This window comes from Octopus bimaculoides, chromosome 8, assembly GCF_046866305.1.
Source record: "Octopus bimaculoides isolate indiv1 chromosome 8, ASM4686630v1, whole genome shotgun sequence".
In the NCBI taxonomy this organism is placed as follows: Eukaryota; Metazoa; Mollusca; class Cephalopoda; order Octopoda; family Octopodidae; genus Octopus; species Octopus bimaculoides.
The window spans coordinates 2,248,323-2,270,524 of NC_142935.1; the positions used below are offsets into that span (position 1 = coordinate 2,248,323).

Genomic DNA, 22,202 nt, shown 5'->3' on the forward strand with positions numbered 1-22,202 from the left:
CTTCATTCCTTGCGAGCTTACGTATGTCCTCAGCAGTTACAGCCCATGTTTCACTGCCATGTAGCATGGCTGTTCGTACGCATGCGTCATACAGTCTGCCTATATATATAGAGAGAGACAAAGACAGAGACAGATGGGTTAGTGTCTTCTGCTATAGCCCCAGATCAACCAAAGCCTTGTGAGTGAATTTGGTTGATGGAAACTGAAAGAAGCCTGTCGAGTACATACTGGTTTCATTCCTTGCAAGCTTACGCATGTCCTCAGCAGTCACAGCCCAAGTTTCACTGCCATGTAGCATGACAGTTTGCACACATGCATCATACAGTCTACCTTTTACTCTGAGCAAGAGGCCCTTTGTCACCAGCAGAGGTAGGAGCTCTCTGAACTTTGCCCAGGCTATTCTTATTCTATATATGTGTGTGTATGTGTATATATATATATATATATATATATATATATATATATATCATCATCATTATCACCATCATCGTTTAACGTCCATCTTCCATACATGCATGGGTAGGACAGTTGACAGGAGCCAACCAAGTAGAAAATATACCCAAGGCTACTGTGTCTGTTTTGGCAGGGTTTTTTACAGCTGGATGCCCTTCTTATCACCAACCACTCTGCAGAGTTGACCTAGTGCTTTTTACATGGCACTAGCACAGCTGAGGCTAGTTTTGGCATGATTTTTACAGCTGGATGCCCTTCCTATCATCTATATATATATATATATATATATATATGACTGACCTTTGGCAATATGCTGTGCTTGAGAAGACCCGTCAAGCCAAGTGAAATTGTAATTATGGCTGATACTCAGGTCACGTATGCCAGTGGCATGCAAAAAGCACTATTCAAGGGCTGGGCCTCACAGAAATAATGTGACTAAAGCCAGTATCACGTAACTGGCACCTGTGCTGGTTGCATGTGGAAAGTATCTATTACTCTCTTGGAGTGGTTGGCGTTAGGAAGAGCATCCAGCCATAGAAACCATGGCAAATGAGACTGGAGTCTGGTGCAGCCTCTCAGCTTACAAGCCTTGGTCAAACCGTCCAACCTATTCCAGCATGGACTACAGACATTAAATGATGATGATGATATATATATATATATACATATATATAACATATGTCATATCAGTGTTCAAAATTCTATTGATTAATCTGTTTGTCTTGATTAAGTCTGACCGAAATATTTAGAGATACGAATATTTGAATATAAAACAAGAGTTGGCAATCCAGTTATTGTAGTACTTCTCCCTCTTTAAGATGAAAATTTTTATCTGAGAATGAAATTCCATCTAAAAGAAAGTTATTATGAAAACAAATAACGTCTGTTGAGATTTTGTACAACTCTAAGCCGACCATTAAAAAAAAAGTGATTTATTACGTAAACACAAGACATTAAGATTTGTAAGAGAGGGTAAATGGGAGGTTTTGATATAGTTAGACATTTTCTAACAAATATTGCTGACATAAAGGAAGAGAAACAGGGGGTGTAACAAAAAAAAAACCCCTCTGATTTACCATTATTGATAAATATTTCAATAATAAACTCTTAATATGTTTCAGTTTACACCATAATTTAGGAAAAATGGTAGAACATTAGCTACATGTAGATATCAACACCACCTGCTTAGCTTCCCTAACACCACACCAATAGCCAGGTAAAATATGGGAAGCTTTTCTTCTGTGTTCTGTTGTAACTGTGAAAACACAGAGGAGTGATATTAGATAGAAATGGAGGCCCTTATATGCAGAGCACGAGAAGAAGCCTTGAGGATGAAGTATGTTTTGGGGGAAGAATTGACAACACAGCTGAGAGTGACAAATGCAGAATGTATGGTGAGAGGGGTGAAATGGTATGGCACATTGTTAGTGAATGCCTGAAATTGGCATGAAAGACAACATGACAATGTGGCAAGAACGATCTGTTGGGAGGTCTGTGGAAACTATGGCTTAGAAAGATTCAAAGATGTGAAATGACCAAATCCCAGAAGGTGTTACTGAGAATGAAGATTGTAAAATCCTTTGGGAGACAATGGTTCAGTGTGAACATCAGATTAGACATTGGAAACCTGACATTGTTGTGGGGAACAGAAAAAAATGACAAACATGCAAGAGGAGATATTGATAAATCAGGTATAGCTGACCATGTATGGATAAATGGAGACCACTTCCCCCTGTGGGATGAAGTTAAAATAATAGAGAACACCAGTGGAAAATATGAAAGCTAAAAGAAGCAGCACATATGCTAGGACACAACAACCTCCTAAGCAGACCGAGTGCAGATATGAGCAGCATATGGGAACCGGTATTAAGGAAGGATAGGAGAATATTAGATTTATAAGCCCTAAAATTCACTCTATAATGGCATAGTGGTTAAGAGCGCAGGCTACTAACCCCAAGATTCCAAGTTCGATTCCAGGCAGGGACCTGAATGATAATAATAATTATTATAACATCGAAAAAGTACCTTAAGAATGAGAACCCCAGTTTGAAATTTCCCCCAAAACACCTGAGGGTATATCAGCCAAAATGTGTTAACAATAAACAAGATCCGTCAAATGTAAATAATGTAAATAATGGATCTCATCTTTTAAATATTAAACATGCCGGATAATCGAAATAGCATGTCTTGATGACAACAGGATTGAAGAGAGAGAACAAGTGAACAACTATGAAGAATTGAAGCGTGAAATATGAAGGTTGTGAGCAACGAAGAGAGTGGATGTGAGACCAGTAGTGATTGGCATGCTTGGAAGTTTCAGCACTCAACCACCATCATGGCTCAAACAGATTGGAACTTTCAAAATGCAAAGACCTGGAAACAGAGGTAACTCGAATGTGGAGTCTAAAAACAGAAACAATTCCTATCATAGTAGGTGCCTTAGGTATAATAAAAAAATATTCAGACAAATACATAACAAAAACACCAGGACTTACAAATATATATAACATACAGAAAATTGCACTACTGGACACTGCACACATCCTACGCAAAACACTTTCAATACAGTAACCATAAGAGCATCACAGCAAACCACAGCACATACCCAAGGCACACAGAGCTGTGCTCGGTAGTGAAGTGAAAGCACGTTATAAAAATAATAATAATTATAATTATAACCGTTTCTAGTTTTTGTACAAGGCCAGCAATTTTAGGGGCCAAGATTAGTCAATTACATTACTGGTACTTTATTTTATTGACCCTCAAAGAATGAAAGGTAAAATCCTAATTTCTTACTTAGGCACAAAGCCAGAAATTTGAAGGGAAAAGTGGATCCCTTTAACCCTAGGAATTGATTTGTACTTTATATAGTGACCCCTGGTGGAGTGAAAGGAAAAGTTGCCATTTGGTTATAATTTCATTCTCATACAGTGGTATCAAACTGACCCCAGTATTTGATTGATATTTTATATCGTTGAACCCTGAAGAATGAAAGGCAAAGTTGGTCTTTATGGGATTTGAATTCAGAAAGGAGAGAAAGGTCCATAACTAAATATTATAAGGTTTTTTCATCCAGAATCGTAATGAATGAAGAATCAATCCATAAACACCAGCACCACTCCCACCCCACCACCAGCCCCATCGCCATCACCCCCACCACCAGCCCCATCGCCATCACCCCCACCACCAGCCCCATCGCCATCACCCCCACCACCAGCCCCATCGCCATCACCCCCACCACCAGCCCCATCACCCCCACCACCACTACTATGACTATATTTTCCACAAGGGCACATAGAAACAGTTCATTAAGATACAGTGAGAAATAGTAAAAGTTTGTTCAATAAAAAAAAAAGTGACAACAATTTGAGGAAATTAAAATTCACAGAATTCATTTTTAGAATTTATTAGTTTTAAAGAAAAAAGGAAATTAAAGAAAAGAGCAAATCTTTTTAATGAAGATGGTGGTGGTGGTGGCGACGGCGGCGGTGGTGGTGGCAGCAGCGGTGGCGGCAGTGGTGGTGGTGGTGGTGGTGGTGATGATGAGTTCATTGGTTCTTTTCAACTGAGGAGAATATATTTAAAATTAGTGAAATACAGAGGTGGTTGCTACTATATGGAGTTAGAGATTGAGAGAAAAAAAAATTATGAATTGGACAGAAATTGTATAGAAATGGTGTTTTTTTTAATTTTTTGTACTTTATTCTTTTAATTCTTTTGTCATTGGACAGTGGCCATGCTGGGGCACCATTTCGAAGGGTTTGGTCAAACAAATTGGCTCCAGGACTTACGTTTTCTCTTTATATATTAGGTTGTCAAGAAAGTTCTTGTGGTTTTTAACCTTTAAATTCAGATGCACATATCTCGGCTCAGACAAAACTTTATTCATCGAAGTAAACACCATCAGAATCAATACACTTTTGCCAACGTGAAACAAGTTTATTTATGCCAGTAGCGTAAAAATCCTGTGTTCTGGTGGCGATGAAGTTGTTGAAGGCGTGTTTAGCAGTGTCTTGGTTTTTGAAGCATTTCTCACGCATAAATCAGGTATTCCAAATCAGTCGGAAGGACGAGGACGGTCCGTGTGAGCATGCAATAAATAGTCAATAAAATAAACAATCAATAAAAAAAAATGGATAATAAAAATTAACAAAGAAGAAGAGGAAATGCACAAAAAATATATGAGCTTGACGCTGGGTGAAAAGAGGGAGTTTGACGTTTCGAGCATAACTCTTTGTCGGAAAGGAGAAAAGGAAAAGTGCAAAGAAGAAAAGGAATCGCCAACAGCATGTGCATTGCTTCAGTGCTTCAGTGCTTCAGTGCTTCAGTGCTTCAGTGCTGCTGGCGATTTCTTTTCTCTTTTCTGATGAAGAGTTATGCTTTTCTTTCTTTGGACTATTCGCTTTCTCTTTTTTCCGACAAAGAGCTTTGCTCTAAACATCAAAAACTCTCACCTTTCACCGAGCATCAAACTATATATACATATATAAAATGTGTGTGTGTGTTTGTCCCCCACTGCTGCTTGACAACTGATGTTGGTTTGTTTACATCCCTGTAACTTAGTAGTTCAGTAAAAGAGCCTGATAGAATAAATACTACACTTAAAAACAGAAAAGGTTACTGGGATTGATTTGTTTGACTAAAATTCTTCAAGGTAGTGCACCAGCATGGCCACAGTCCAATGACTGAAACAAGTAAAAGAATTATTAAGTTGGTATCAAGCTGGCAGAATATGTTCGACAAGATGCTTGGCAACATTTCTTCTGACTCTTCATGTTGTGAGTTCAAATGCCATTGAAGGTGACTTTGCCTTTTGCCTTCCACCCCATTTGCCTTCCACCCCTTTTGCCTCCCACCCCATTTGCCTTCCACCCCTTTTGCCTTCCACCCCCATTTGCCTTCCACCCCCTTTGCTTTCAACCCCTTTTGCCTTCCACCCTCTTTTAGAGTTGATAAAATAAGTACCAGTTGCGTATCAGGGTCGATGTAATTGACTTAATCCATACCCCTAAAATCGCTGGCCTTGCACCAAAATTTGAAACCATTATTAAGTTGGTGTTTGGAATCTAGATTAACATGAAATTTTGATGGAAAGTTTTAATTTAAATCACTTCAGTACAGGAATTTGTATTGTAGAACCAGGAACAGTTTTGGACAAATTGGTATCAAAAGAGTTAAAATGGTATAGTTTTCTAAATAAATGTCATGAAATTCTAAAATATCACAATCTGTTTGTTCCTAAAATTAGCCATAAAATTGCTAATGAGAAGAAATTCCTTTGTAAAAATTGCCATAACATTGTAAATGTAATTATGTTGTTTGAAGGAATTGCTATAAATGTCTTTACAATCAATCGATCCTACAAAATGGAAATGGTAGTTTTCTCTCAATTAGGTCCTTCCTTTCCTTAAACAAATTGATTGGCGCAATGATAGAGGATTCTTACAAGATCTCCAATTAGGTACTACTAATAAGGTGTTGCAAGTATTTCATTTGAGGGATGGGATGTGCCTTGCAGAGTTTAAAGAGAATCAAGAACCATTAGTCAGAAATGTCATGATAAAGTTTAAAGAGTGTCAGGAATACTCATCCACCATCTCTCATCAGAAATGGTTTAGAAGAACAACTAATGAATTACCTATCAAGACTTTTGTAGAAAAAGCGATAAAGCTTTTGGTAAGTTGATTCCTGTTGTAGCTAATTTCTTTCACATTCTTTAATTTAAGTCTCTTTAAAACAAGGAATTTGTATCATGGAACCAGAAGCGGTCTTGGACAGGTTGGTATCCAAATGATTAAGACAGTATCATTTTCTAAATGTCATAAAATTCTAAAATACCACAATCACTTTGTTCCTAGAATTTACCATAAAGTTCCCAATGATAATGCAAAATATAAGTTAGTCCTAGAGCGCACAATGTTCCTGAAGGTCGGCAATGGTCTTCCTTGGTCACGAGTGGACGGCCATCATATATATATAAATATATATATATATATATATACATACACATGTACATATGAATATGTACATATATATAAGTACATAATTATATGTATATGTATATATGTGTGTGTGTCTGTCTGCCTGTGTATGTATGTATGGACAGATGGATGGATGGATGTATGGAAGGACGGATGGAAGGATGTATGGACGGACGGACAGACATATAGTGTTTTAAGTATTGTAAGAATAGAAAATATTCAAGAACATTGCATATTTTGAGTTAGAAAGAAGGCAAAAAACTGATTCTAGTTTCATCACTGGTCTAAGGGAAAAGTTGATTTATGTTCCACAATGAAAAGAGATCAGAAAAAATATTCTGATCAGGTGAGAAATGGTAACGCCTGGAAATATGGAATTATTTTCACTTGGCATGAAGACGATTTTCTAAGAATACGATTTATATTTGATTGAACTCGTTTCGCAATATTGATTTCTTTCCAATCGACAAATTTATAAAGGGGACAACATGGGCTGCTGTGACATTCATGTTTTCTCATATCATCATCATCATCATCATCATTATAAAGGCAGTGAGCTGGCAGAATTGTTAGCACACCAGGCGAAATGCTTAGTATTTCATCTGCCGCTACATTCTGAGTTCAAATTCTGCTGAGGTCGACTTTGCCTTTCATCCTTTTGGGGTTTATTAAATAAGTACCAGTTATGCACTGGCATCGATGTAATTGATTTAATTCCCTCCCCCAAGCTGCCCTTGCGGCAAAAAATTTGAAATCGTCATCATCATCGTCATTATCATTATTATTATTATTATTATTATTATTATTATTAAATCATCATCATCATCATCGTTTAACATCTGCTTTCCATGCTAGCATGGGTTGGCAGATTCGTTTGCATTTCTTCCAGCTCTTTAAGGTATTGGAGAAAGGGGGGCAGTGAATATCATTGACTAAACCCTCCCCTCAAAATTGCTTCTCATGTACAAGCAGAATCATTATCATGCTGGGCAAAAATGCTTGACAGCATTTCATCTGTCCTTACATTCTGAGTTCAAATTCTGCTGAGGTCAACTTTGTGTTTTATCCTTTCAGGGTCAATAAAATAAGTGTCACTTGAGTTCTGGGGGTCAATGTAATCGATATACCCCATCAGAAAAGAAATTTCAGGCCTTGCCTTGTGACTATCATAGAAAAGATTCTTCTTCGTCTTCTTCTTCCGTAAAAAAAAAAAAAAAATGCTAAATGGCATTTCTTCCAACTTTACATTTTGAATTCAAATTCCGCTGGGATTGACTTTGCCCTTAACCTTCCAGGGTTGATAAAATGAGTACCACTGGGAGGGTGGGGAGGGTCAATCTAATTGACTTACTCTCTCCCCATAACTTGCTGGCTTTGTGCCAAAATTTGAAACCAGGTATTGTTTTCATTCATATTTGTTTGTCTGTAGACAAGATATTTCAAGAACCACTGGATGAATTTGGATGAAACTTTCAGGGATGTTTGGCCTCATGACTGGCACGAACTGATTAGATTTTGGGATTTCAGGCCTTGTGCCTTTAGCAGAAAGGATTATTATTATTATTTTTATTATTATTATTATTATTATTATTATTATTATTATTATTATTATTATTATCAGTTTTGTAGTTAAGTATTATTGATATTTTTTTTTGAAAAAAAAAGGCATTGAGCAAAGCCAGTAGACAGCAGTTAAGATGGCTGTCACGAGAGAAAGATGAAAGAAAATGTGAAACGGATTTCAAATGTTTAGTATGCATTTTGGGTTGCAACAATGCATGGAATTGCAGACAGCATATTTATGGCAAGTCAGCTACTACAGAAATATTATGTAGAACAGGAAAAGATAAATAAAATATATAAGACTTTTATTTTCTATTTGTTGATTGGGAGAAGAAAAAAATCACTTGACACACTCTCTAATGTTCAGGAGATAAAAAAAAGAAAAGAAAATGAAATACTTACATTTATAAATATTTTTCACCTGAATAATGTTCTTTTTTTCTGATGCTGTTACAGAAATATTTCATGCTGACCAGTTCCATAACTTGTCAGTTTAATACAAGACAACCTATTGGTAATATTGTAAGTATTGGATAAATTGCTTTGTGGAATTGTTTCGGTTGCTTTTCATTCTGAGTTCAAATTCTAACAAAATCAATTTTGTCTTTTATCTTTCTGGGGATAAAAGTGCCAGTTATGGACTATAGGGTTGATAAACAACATACCAGTCATGTATTGAGGCTGATAAATATGTATGTGTGTACGTTTGTGTTTGTGTATACATGTATGTATGTATGTATGTATGTATGTATGTGTGTGATGTAAACCCAATGTTTTCATTTATATCCCTTTATGTCAAAAGGTAACTTAGACATTCACTAAATGGTGATCAAAGAAAAAATAGGTCAACTCATGGTGGAGTAAGACCACTTCCTAAACACAGTAAGTCCATGTAAATATTCCTAGAGTGCAAGAAGTTCCTGAATTTGGTTTTTTGATGGAATCAACTATAAGAAACCCCAGTGGCACGAAAGAGGCTGAGACGACCAGAAACCAACTTCACTTCACGGTTTTTATACAAGTTTACCTTCTCCTAAAAGGAAATTCAAAGAAGAAGGTCCTTCACACCCAATGGTTCACATGATAATTAACCCCTAACTGGGACCCGAACAGGTGCTAGTACTCCATGCCAGAGTAGACCAGGGAACAAGGGTGGCTAAGAGATGGTTCCACACACCTCAAAAACCCTGGAAATCCCATACCAAGGCTCCCACTGCTGGATGTAGTTTATTGTCATACCCAGGACTTGAGGTTATCAATGAAAACCGTTTTAGGTGATGCTCCAGCATAGCCAGAGCCTAATGCCTGAAACCAGACAAAGGATGGACATTTATTAGTGGCCAGCACAGCTAAGTCTTCCAGTGTGGTCAATTGTAAAATACATGAACAACATGGCTGGTTATTGCATTTCTTGTTTATATTCGCAGTCTGGCTAAACTGGGTTGGATGTCAGCTGCTCTTTGTTTCATCAATGTTATTTATTATTAATCTCCTCCACCATTTGAAATATAAATTAGGTCACATTATTTTCAGATATCTAAACGATGATCTCAAGTGAAACATGCTTGGCTGAGATGGTAGAAAAGAGATTACAAAATGGAACAAGACAAATTATGAGACGTATGGATATTTACTGTTGCTGGTTTATAGGAGACTTAGAAAAGAGCTTTGCTTGGGCAAGTGCTGCCAAATGAAAACCCTGCATATTGAACCCCAGTAGGTTTCAGAAACCATCAGGAGAGAATGCACACCATTTCAGTGCCTTCCTCTCAATGGCTTTATGGTACCCCACCCCATGAGGCCACACCTGCTTCATCAACTGCCTCACATTTAACCATTGACATTTCTAAATCTTCTTTCATTCAGTGAAAGTCTTTCTTATTTGCAGCTGAGCACAAAACCCTTGGTTTCTTCATCATCTCCTCTGATGAAGGCACATCTTCATCTTTATTCATAGTTTGTTGATGTCTTGTAAGCTGGAACAGAGGTGGGCTGTGGGCCCAAGTGTGGACCACTGAAGGGTTCTCTGTGGGTCTCAAACTTTTTCTGAAGTAGATTAAATGTTGTTTATAGGCCATTGAACAGATGATAGCTTTAATCCCTTTCTTACCATATTTTTGTTGAAATGCTCTGCTTTAATTATGAAAATAACGAAGAATTTGATGAAATAACTTTGTCATTCATAAACTGGTGTTTGTAACATAAGTTAGCATGCAATTTTGATGGAAGGATCATTTTAAATCAGAGAATTTGTATCATAATCTTAAGGGTGGTCTCAAGTGGGTTGGTCTCAAAAGGATTAAGATAATCTTTTACAGAATGTTATAAGCATTACAAGTGATGGAAATGAGGTGACATGTGGGAATATTCTTATACGTAAGGGTATATATGCATGGGTCAGGAATGAATATAAGAAAGTAAATGAAAAGTGAGCATTTACTAAAGGAAGTTGTCAAACATTTGGAAACATTCTTAAATACTTAAAATGTTCTTAGAACACTGATGAGGGCTTTGCCTATATGCAGTGAAGACAGTTTGGAAATGTCCAAGCCCTTATAGAGCAAAATCCAACTCTCTCTCTAAATCAAAGACCAACCCTCACCTCTAGACTGAAGTCAAACCCTCTCTAGCCCAAAGTCTAACCCCTCTCTGCATCAAAAACCAACCCCCTTTTAATAAATGTCCAACCTTTCCAGACTAATAACCAGCCCATCTGGATTAAAGTCTAACCTTCCTCTAGACCGAAGAACAATGCTCAGTTGACCAAAGTCTGCACCAAAAACCAGCCTTCTCTACACTGAAGCCCTCCTCTCACACTTCTGGACTATTGACAGAAACTGCAGGAATGAGGTGTAAATGAGGTGAAATAAGTGAAATAGGTCAACTGGTCACAGAAACTGAGGTGCCAGAGTGTTACAAATACAGTGTTATGTTTATATTTATTTCACTTTAGAAGAATATAACCAATTTTTATCAGAAACATCTGCGAATATATTTCATAGCTGAGACAAAGTGAGAGAAAAAAACAATCAGTACTCGTCAGTGTCATCATGAACATAATAATCACCACCACTATCATCATCATCATCTGTCCATTTTCCATCCTGGCATGGGTTGGATAGATCATCACACTTTGACTCATTTCTTAATGGAAACCACTCTTAAAGATTGGTGCTCATCCATGTTGTTTGGCTCAGTTTCTACCACAGGATGCTCTTCCTACCACTAACCCTTTCATATCTCTATCAATTCTTTACTTTATTGTTCCCAGTTGGTTTTCAATCAAGAAGCCATTTAATGAGTACCACCAGTTAAAATTACATTGAAGCAGCCCAAGCACTAATTAATGAAGCAGAAAAAGAGAAATATCTACCGAGAGATTCAATTCAAACACTTTTTACATATTCATGGAATTTCTTTATAAATCTCATAATTATTTATCTCACACACCAAGTTCAATAACTAGAATCAATTAACTGATCTTTCATAATCAGAAATATCCATCAATGATTGAACAGGATGTCGTATTGATTTCAAGAATAAGAGAATGGGAATTATGCTGTTCATATCTTTCTCAAAGATATTCGTCTCCATTTTCAGTTTTCTATTATAATTCCAGCCATGTCTAGGGTACATCATCATCATCATTTAACGTCCATTGTTCATGTTGGTTTGAAGCAAAGTATTTGAGTTCTCTTCAAGTGTTGGGCCTCCATAAAGCCCAATACTCGAAGGGAACTCAAATACTTTGCTTCATACCACTGTGAACTATTGGAGTAATTTCCCTGTATTCAACAGTTTTTTTCATAGTGTTTTTGTCTTAATAACTGATGAAATGCTGAAGCAGACTTCAGCCCCGGCATCTGAAACTCTGAGTTTTATTATGACAACCAACTAATTGTCACATATTATATTTATAGATAAATTCCTTTATTTTACATTATATCGAGGTCTCATTCGTTCTTTTGTTGTCATATTATTATTATTATTAATATATATATATATATCTATATATATATATATATATATATATATATATATATATATATAGAGAGAGAGAGAGAGAGAGAGAGAGACAGGAAGAAAAGAAAGAATTTACTTTCAATTTAACTAATTTTGGATCGCCTTGGAAATGTTGTGCTAACAGGTATTTTCAAAAATATTAATTTCAATGATATTTTCTATATCTAAACATGTTAATGAAATAGAAACAATTCTACAATTAAAGATGTGGTCCTCTCTATATGTATTTTTGCTTTATATATATTTATATATATAGGCACAGGAGTGACTGTGTGGTAAGTAGCTTACTTACCAACCAGATGGTCCCAGGTTCAATCCCACTGCATGGCACCTTGGGCAAGTGTCTTCTGCTATAGCCTCGGGCCGACCAAAACCTTGTGAGTGGATTTGGTCAACGGAAACTGAAAGAAGCCTGTCGTATATATATATGTATGTGTGTGTATGTGTTTGTGTGTCTGTGTTTGTCCCCCCCCCCCCCAACTTCGCTTGACAGCTGATACTGGTGTGTTTACGTCCCTGTAACTTAGTGGTTCGACAAAAGAAGACCGATAGCGTAAGTACCAGGTTTACAAAGAATAAGTCCTGGGGTCAATTTACTCAACTAAAGGTAGTGCTCCAGCATGGCCACAGTCAAATAACTGAAACAAATAAAAGAAATATATATGTATATATATAAATGTTTGCGTGTGTGTATATGCTTACACACACACACACACACACATTTCCTTCACTTTCCATCTACCAAAGTCACTCACAAGGTGCCGTGGAGTGGGGGCAGAGCCTAAAATCCAAAGCAAATTTCTTAATCACACAACTGTACCTGTGTTAGTAATAGGTCTGTCCTCTCTATCACCAATTCCAACCCAACGACCAAGTGAATTAACTGAAGAATCAAATGATCAAATGGTTTTTTTTTATTTCTATTTATTATTATTATTATTATTATTATTATTATTATTATTATTATTATTATTATTATTATTATTATTATTATTATTATTATTATTATTATTATTATTATTATTATTATTATTATTATTATTATTATTATTATTATTATTATTATTATTATTATTATTATTATTATTCAGTAGTTTTATTTTTATAACGTGCTTTCACTTCACTACCGAGCGCAGCTCTGTGCGCCTTGGGTATGTGCTGTGGTTTGCTGTGGTGCTCTTATGTTTACTGTATTGAAAGTGTTTTGCGTAGAATGTGTGCAGTACCAAGTAGTGCAATTTTCTGTATGTTATATATATTTGTAAGTCCTGGTGTTTTTGTTATGTATTTGTCTGAATATTTTTTTATTATACCTAAGGCACCTACTATGATAGGAATTGTTTCTGTTTTTAGATTCCACATTCGAGTTATCTCTATTTCCAGGTCTTTGTATTTTGAAAGTTTTTCCATTTCTTTTAGAGAAACGTTGTCATCTGCTGGTATTGAAACATCAATTAGAAGGCATTTTTTTCCTTCATGATCTTTGACAACTATATCTGGTCTATTTGCCTTAATTTCTCTATCTGTGTGTATTGGCATATCCCAGAGTATGGTTGCTTTCTCGTTTTCTGTGACCTTTTCTGGCGTGTGTTTATACCATCTTTTTTCTGTTGCTATTCCATAATGTTGGCATAGCTTCCAGTGTATATAGGTCCCAGCTCTGTCGTGTCTGTGAATATATTCCTTCTTAGCCAGGACTGGGCAGCCAGAGATAATATGATTTATTGTTTCTTGTCGATCTCCACATATTCTACAGTTACTTGTTATATTTCTTTTCATTATGTGTTTTTGGTAATTTCTGGTGGGGAGGCTTTGGTCTTGTGCAGCAATTAAAAATCCTTCAGTCTCTGCTTTGAGTCCTGAGCTTCTCAGCCATTGCTGGGATTTTTCTCTGTCTATTTCTTTCGCATTTAGTTTAGCCCAGTATTTACCATGTAGGGGCTTTTCTTGCCATCGTTTTATCATGGTCCGTTGCTGTTCTAGTTTTAGTTTGGATTTCATTTGTTTTATAGCTTTTGTTGTTTCTTCTTCTTCTTCTTCGTATTTGTTAGGTAGATTGATTTCTTGTTTGTATTTGTCAGCTTCCTTAAATACTGAAAACAGTTTTTTGTTTTGCTCGTGTTTTGTGGCTATTTGTATTAGTTTCCCTTGCTTCTGGAGTAGGTATTTTTGCAGTCCTATGGTGGTTATTTTATAATAGTTTTCTAGCTGTATAAGACCCCTGCCACCTTCTGTGCGTTGTATATATAGCCTTTCTATGTCAGATTTTGGGTGGTGCATCCTATATCCTGTCATTATTTTTCTTGTTTTTCTGTCTATTTTACATAGTTCGTTTAGTGTCCAGTTAAGGATGTTGTAGCTGTAGCTTATAACTGGGACAGCTAAAGTGTTGATACCTATTATCTTGTTTTTAGCATTGAGCTCTGTTTTTAGTATTGATCTAACTCGTCTGTAGTACTCTTTCTTTATTTTTTCTTTCATTTGTGTATGTTGTATCCTATCTAGTTCATTGACTCCTAAATACTTATATGGTTGGCTTTCGTCTAGTTCTCTTATTTCATTGGCTTTATCTAGTGTCATATTGCTACTTTTAACTAATTTTCCTCTTTTCAGGGTTGCTTTGGCACATTTTTCTAATCCGAATTTCATTTCTATTTCCTTGGTAAAGCCGTGTACTGTCTGTAGTAGTGTTTCTAGCTCTTTGTCGTTTTTTTTTTTTTTTTTTTTTTTTTATTATTATTATTATTATTATTATTATTATTATTATTATTATTATTATTATTATTATTATTATTATTATTATTATTATTATTATTATTATTATTATTATTTCCACCAATTAGACAGATTTATGTCTCTGATAAACCAGAACAATAAAATTGCCAACATAAAATTACAGACCCATGGTTTCTGTGGTGGCTGCCATGGCAGGAGACATTCTTGTCAACTGATGAGATGCTATTTTATTGATCTGTTTACCTTTAAAAGACAAACAAATGTTGCAGTGATTATAATCATTGCATCCAGGTGATGCTGTGTCTTGTAGTGTTTGCTGTTTACTCTGATTAAAATCAGACAAAAACATAATTTGCTTACGGCCATCATGAGGATAGCATAGATTATTTAGGTGTAAATAGACAACAGGCTCAGGTACACACACACACACACACACACGCGCATGCACACACCTTTTATTTTTTGAACTGCTTCAATTATTAGACTGCAGCCATGCTGGAGCACTGCCTCGAACAACTGTAGCTAAAGGAATCGACTCCAGGACTTACTCTGTCAAATTCTTTTGCCAAACTGCTAAGTTACAGGGATGTAAACACACCAACACGAGTTGTTAAGCAGTGGTAGGGGACAAACACAGACACACACACACATACATATATACATATATATATGTATATATGTATGTGTGTGTGTGTATATATATATATATATATATATATTTCCGTGCCAGCATGGAAAATGGACATTAAATGTTGATGATGATGATGATACACCCCACACACACGTTAGATGCTTTAAGCACTTATCACCACTGCCACCGCCGCTGCCACCACCACCACCACCACCACCACCACCACCTTCCTTGTTTTAATGCCTCCTTTTCTATGCGTGCCCAGGTCAGACTGGACTACACTTGGACAGCTTTTTTTTTTTATGCCTGGATGCTCTTCTCGTCAATAACTCTCACTTATTTCCAAGTAAAGCAACAGTCGTCCAGTCCAGTCAAAAATGGACAGCTTGGACATAGTTACAGAAAGAACTGGAAACAAAAACTACACCTTTTGAATGAGCTTTTTGTTTACAGTCAGTGAACTTACATGAAGATGAGGAGATATAGAAACACATTCACAAAATCACACCCATCACCCGTTGAGGTTTGTAGTCTTGCAAGCCCCATGATCACCTCACTAGTGCTGCTGCCACATAAAATACATTCTGCAAAGTGGTTGGCATTAGGAAGGGCATCCAAACATAGAAACCATGCTGAAGTAGACTTGTATGATGCAACCCTTGGGTTCATTGAATCCTGTCCACCCATGCCAGAGTGGAAGATGGACTTTCTGTTATGATGGCGATGATGATGATGGTTATGATGAGATGCTTCTTCAGTTTCTGTGTCTTAATTTCACTCAAAAGGTATCGGTCAATACCTGCTTAAAGAGCAGGACACCAGCCATTTGAACCCCTAACCATGGGATTCCAAAACTAATTTCCTTAACCACGACTACACCTGTGTGTATACATATGTGAGAGAGTGTGTGAGTGTGTGTGTGCACGTGTGGATGTGTATATACATGCATGTATGTTTCTATGCCTGTTTGGTGGCACAAATGGATGAATAAAACTCAAATGCAGAGAATATATTTATAAGCTGCATAAGTGACTCAAGGGCCTTGAGTTTCGTGCAAGACTTTTTATCAATCTTTTGCACAAAACTTTTTGTTTAATGACTGAAACAAGTAAAAGATTAAAAAAAAAGGAAAAGCAAGAAAGAAAGTAAAATAATAATAATAATAATATTAATAAGTTTACGTCATTGATTACGGAAGGAGATAGGAAAGTTTTCTGAGGAATGATCAACAAGTTGTGAATTGCTCTGCCAGAAACCTCCTACCCCCACATCCTGTGTTTTTTTTTATGCACACTGAAAACAAATAAGGAATGTGTTTATATTACTACATAGTTCTTTATCGTAGCTAATGGCTGGTATTATAATATTTCATTTTATTTCAGTACTTATCTATCTATCTGTCTGTCTGTCTGTCTGTCTATTCCCTCTCTTTCTTTCTATGTCTGTGTATCTGTCTGTCGGTTTGTATATCTGTCTGCCCCCTCTCTTTCACTATATTATATGCATGTATGTCTGTGTCTGCACGTGTGTACACACACACACATGAATATAAAGTTATATAAACTACGAAAGACAGTAACAATCAGGGGCAACGCGCACAACGATAAGAAATTCAGATTTGATAAAAAGTGAAAGTACAATATCTGAAATTTCATTCATGAATGAGTTTCAATTTAAAGTTCCTTAGAATTAAGCCACGGCACTTGTGAGAATTAGTTCAGAGAAGGAAGAGAGAGAGAGAAAGAAAGAAAGAACAATAAGTGGGTGTACTGTCGACCTGACAGACAGACAGATAGAAAGATATATAGTACATTGAGGTTTTCAACCCAGCAGGGAATAGCACTAGTATTCTTCATAAACAACGAATGGTAATATTAAATTCCTTCTTAAGGAGTTAAAGAAGTTGGCGCTTCAAGACGGAGCATTATGGACTGTCTACGACGAAAGTCAATTCCATTAATTATAACGGAGGGAAGTACCCCAATTAAAGTGAAATAATAAAGGAAAATCAAATATTTAGGTAAGTACATATTTTCTATACTTGAAATTGTGTTAAATAAATTATACATATATATATAGTTTATTTGTTGTTAAGGAAGTTTGCAGTCGGCGTTTATCTGATCTCTGTCTGACACAACTAATTTAGGTTATTTATTAATTAATTGCGGTTTCTTTAATTGATGTTATTTTGATAAAGAATTTAAAATAAAATTACGAGATGGTAGATGATAAAGCAAAATACTGGAATTGGGGAGATATTTGGTGCTGCTTCTAAATCTTCTGCTCTGGTGCTTATTTTATTATTTTTGGTCTTATTCAAAAGAATCTCCAAATGTGCCCGAACGGTGTGTATGTGCACACACAGATATATAAAGGACGCATATGTGTACACAAAGAATGTGTCTATGATTATAAACAATGTGTGTGTGTGTGTAATTGATATAGTCAGTCGTACAGCTATTTCGAAACCCTGTCATAATTTCCTTACATCAAGGAAGCAAATAAGAATGGTAAGCCTTAGTTTTGTTACGTTCGTTTTTAAAATGCGTTCATATTTTGGAATTAGAATGTCTTCTTTGCAATTAATGTAAAAAGACGAGAGGAATTTAAAATTGAAAACAAAAACGGTTGATTACTTTGAAGTTTTGACAACCAAGTTTTACTTTTGCAAATATATAAATATATGTATGTATATTGTTCCTTTTTGGTTAGACATACATATAAAGCGCATATTTTAAAAGAATAGAGGAGAAATATTGTGATGCTATTCTGAAGAGTATTTGCGGAGTAAACGAAGACAACTTGTATCAACTCAATTGGAACAGCGAGCTTCTAGAGGACTTTACGATCTTTCACACATTCATACATAGACAAGAAAAAGGTAGAGCGAGAGAAGAGAGAGGGAAAGAAAGTGGTGAATAAAAAGAGAGAGAGAGAGGTCTTAAAATTCTTTAAAAGTTTCAATTGCGAATTGAAACTGCGAACACATGCTTTAGCTTCACAAGATGTAAATGAAATAATTATCAGACTTACAACTGACCTAATTAAAGTCGGGAAGAATTTCATATTCAGCTTTGTTTTAATTTAATAATTTCCCACCAAAGGAATCAGATTACTCCACTCTTCCTAAAAAATATGATAAATAACAGAAATAAAGCAACACTTTATCTTTTTGATTTAATATTTATTCTCTTCCTCTGGTATAAAAATAAATTCTCAGCAAATGTTTGAGAGGCACAAAATTCCTTCTAATTAAACTCCCCCAAAGCATCAGAAAATTGCCAGCGAAGTCTTAATCACGGCTAGGTTGTTATGATACATCCTCCAGTGGCGAAGTTAACGTTAATAGAATCAAGAATGTATGTTATATGGTATTTGATATACCTGTAATTGGCACCACTGCTGGCCTCTCTGAGGCTTTTCTTTTTGCTCATTTTGTTTATACCTAGTAAACTCTCTTTACGTTGTGAGTTCAAATCCTGCTCAGGTCAACTTTACCCTTAATCCTTTCGAGGTTGATTAAATAAAATAACAGTCACGAATGGGGTCGATTTAATATTTCTATGGAAATATATCCTAGCCATGAATTACCTGTCGATTCTTAAGGTGTGTCGAATTAAAATGAAAGACATTAAGAGCATTCCTTTATCAGGTGACAGCGACCCTGTGCCGTTAGGTGAAGTTTTAGTGGTTTATCCTTTGATTGGATCCATATGAGGGCGCTACCTCTCAAACTATTTAGGCAGAAACCACAGCTGGTTATTCTTTCAGTAAACACAACCGGAGCGAGCTGTTCTCGATCTTTTTTGAATACGACTCGACCATAATGGAAATGATGTTCTGCTCGTCTCAACGCAACAAGACATCAAGTTGTCCATCCTCTCTCCCTGGTCACGCATATTCTCTTAAATTTCACCTCGGCCACATTTTTTTGTTTTTTTCACACGAGAAAGCCAAAAAGAACTTCAAAGTAAGAACGTCTGTATGACTCAAACCTTTTATTTTTAATTAACAATGTTTTAATTGAAATTCTCTCTCCTTCTTTTTTTACCTGTGTGAATTGACGTTTCATCTGTAGTTACTAACATTTGGAAGCAACCACGTCTTGCTCACCCACTTTGAACTATCGGTGAAAGTCTTCTTTTGGCTAACCTGCAGTTTAGGGCTTTCAAATGAAAGTCAATTGACTGGAAGTGACGATATTGACGTCCCATAATTTCCCATAAAGGCAAAGTAATGAGAATTGGTGAAATCCTTTAATTTTATTAAAAGAACTCGTTCTCTTATGTCGCATTACGGGCACCTACTTCTTTGGTGCCTTCTAGTGATATATCTTAAATATTTTAGGGATAGAAACCGTTTCAACGTACTATTTAATTCTTTTTAAAAACCTTTACTGTATGTTAACCTTGTTTTGCAGAAAACTGAAATTAAATTTATAATTATCTTTTGCATATATATTTTCGACTTACAGACATAAATATAGATTGTGGCAACCCTTCAACTTCGTTTTTTTTTTTCAGAATTTTTTTAAGAACAAAAGCAAAAGATGTTTATCTTTTAATCGCATTTTTTCGAGTGTCGGTTACAATTATTTTAGCATTAAAATTTTTAAGGAATTTCGGCCTACTGCCCTCTTGGCTTTTTTTTTTTTTTTTTAAATAACTCTCTTTAAAATCCATATTTATTTTAATGACATTTAACAAAAAAATTCGAGAGTAAATTGCATCATGTCAATATGTCAAACAAATCTCAAACAAAGGTCCCATATTGTCACCTAAGTATCTTCTTGGCGAGCATCCGTCACCCTTCTATAATCTATATATGATTGCTGTTATCATTTGGATCAATGAAATTATTGAGTAAATAGTCGACAACTTGATGAGTATAGAAGTTGCCAAGATCCACATACGAATCCCACCCATCGGGTATCAAACGTGTTTTATGAAATTGTGGTATATCACTAGTGTTACTTCCGATTTCTGTCTCAGTTTACTTTCATTGTTTAGGACTATTTACTTTCACTGTTTTATGACGGTAAAAAAAAAAAGAAATCTCATTCCTCAAAAGATAGGATAACCACAGCTTTGATCAGAGATCTAATCATGTTTGACCAGTGTACTAAACAACGGTCACCACCACAACAACAATATTCAGTAGATTGTCTCTTCAAAATGTGAGAGAAGTCTTATATAACTCCTGTCAAAATGAAAAAGAAATATTTCTTTTGTCTCGTCATTAATTTATTAAATAACATCAACTTTATTTCACGTCAACCAACATTCAATGATTGTCCTCCTGATAAAAGTATAAATCGTCTAGATTTGATCGACTGATTGATTGATTTTAGCTAGTTTCACTCATTGTCTCAACTGATTTGGTCTTGAAAAAGAAAAAGAGGAAGATAAAAAGCGAGCACCTCCCAAAACACTTTACGTTATTTTATTTTTATTATTTTTTCATTTAAAGCCAAAATATTATTGTATTAAAATGGTGTTTGTTGAGTTTGTCATTTTCATAAAGTTGATGTTGATTTAGTGTCTGAAGAACAAAAAGATTTGACGGCTTGTTTTGGTTGTTTCTTTGATGGAACCATTTACCATTTACTATTTTAATGGATTTGATGTGGTGCGGGGGGCGGGGGGCTTTTTATGTAATGTTGACTTTACGATAATATTTTATTATGAAGTCTGGTGAGGAGAAAAACAAATGAAGTGAAATCATTTCAGAAATTCAATGATGGGAATAAAAACATCGACAGACAGACAGACAGACAACAAAGTTTTCCATTAGACATTTATGTTTTTGAGTCGTAGAGCGGATGGGATATTATCTTCGTATTGCTTATTTAGACATTCCTGTACAATAGATGGAGATTATCTACGAGGGTGGCTTGACAAGTTCGACTGAAGGAATGATGCTAGAGCTGTGAAATCTTGCATGCATTAATTTCAACTCTTCATGAGAATCTGACATTGTTTGAGGTAGAACCAGCTGGTTTCTGTGAACGTTTCCGAACCCAGAATGAGTGTTGGCTTCATCACTTTGAGTAAGAGAGATTATCCATGCAGTGAAAACACCCCTTCCTCACCTGCTCTGAAAAAGGTCAATGTTGTTTTATTTTTGGTGAAGGTCATGGCCTCAGTTTTTTGAGATGCAAAAGGTATTGTGTTTATTTACTATCTTCAGTAGGGCCACACCATCAATGGAGAGTTCTATGCCACCTTGCTGAGACAGCCACGAAAGGCTATCAAAAACAAATACCAAGGAAAACTGACAAACGGGGTCTTGTTTCATGAGGACAATGCACCAGTACACAAGTTCTTGGTTTCAGTGGCTGCTGTGCATGACTATGGCTTTGAACTGGTTGACCACCCTTCCTGTTCTGGATTGGCTACATCCAACTACCATCTGTTGCTCCAACATAAAAGAACACTCGGCTGGCAACCAATATCACAGTAATGCTGTCATATCTACTGGTAAAAGCTTTTCCATCAGTGAGGTCCAAGCACAGCAATACTGGTAGAAGAAGTGTGTGGTCTGCAAGGGGAACTATTTTGAAAAATAAACTTCATTTGGTCACATACCACGAAAGTATCTTGGTCAGTAAATGAACTTTTCACCTGACCCATGTTAATGTGTTAAGAACTGCAATCTCAATCTTTGAAGCACTGAAGATTATGGTTTTAAACAAAACAAGCATTCTAAAAAAAATTTAATTAAAAACAATGAAAAAGGGGGGTATTTTTACCTCACACCACCCCTTGTATGTAATTTTTCAGTTTTGACCCTTTCCAAAAAATCTTTTGAAAATG

General features: G+C 35.9%; 1 protein-coding gene across 4 annotated transcripts in view; it reads left to right on the forward strand.

Moving 5' to 3' along the window:
- The first annotated feature begins 16,893 nt into the window (after positions 1–16,893).
- Positions 16,894–22,202, forward strand: part of LOC106872656 (dystrobrevin beta) — a 310,067-nt gene continuing 304,758 nt past the window's right edge. Inside the window, exon 1 of one of the 4 annotated variants that reach the window (XM_089356021.1) lies at positions 16,894–17,407. The gene's annotated coding sequence lies outside the window, so the exon portion shown is untranslated. Of the gene's footprint in view, positions 17,408–19,210; positions 19,358–22,202 lie in introns of those variants that run through there. The other 3 variants (XM_089356022.1, XM_089356014.1, XM_089356023.1) reach the window with 3 other exon arrangements.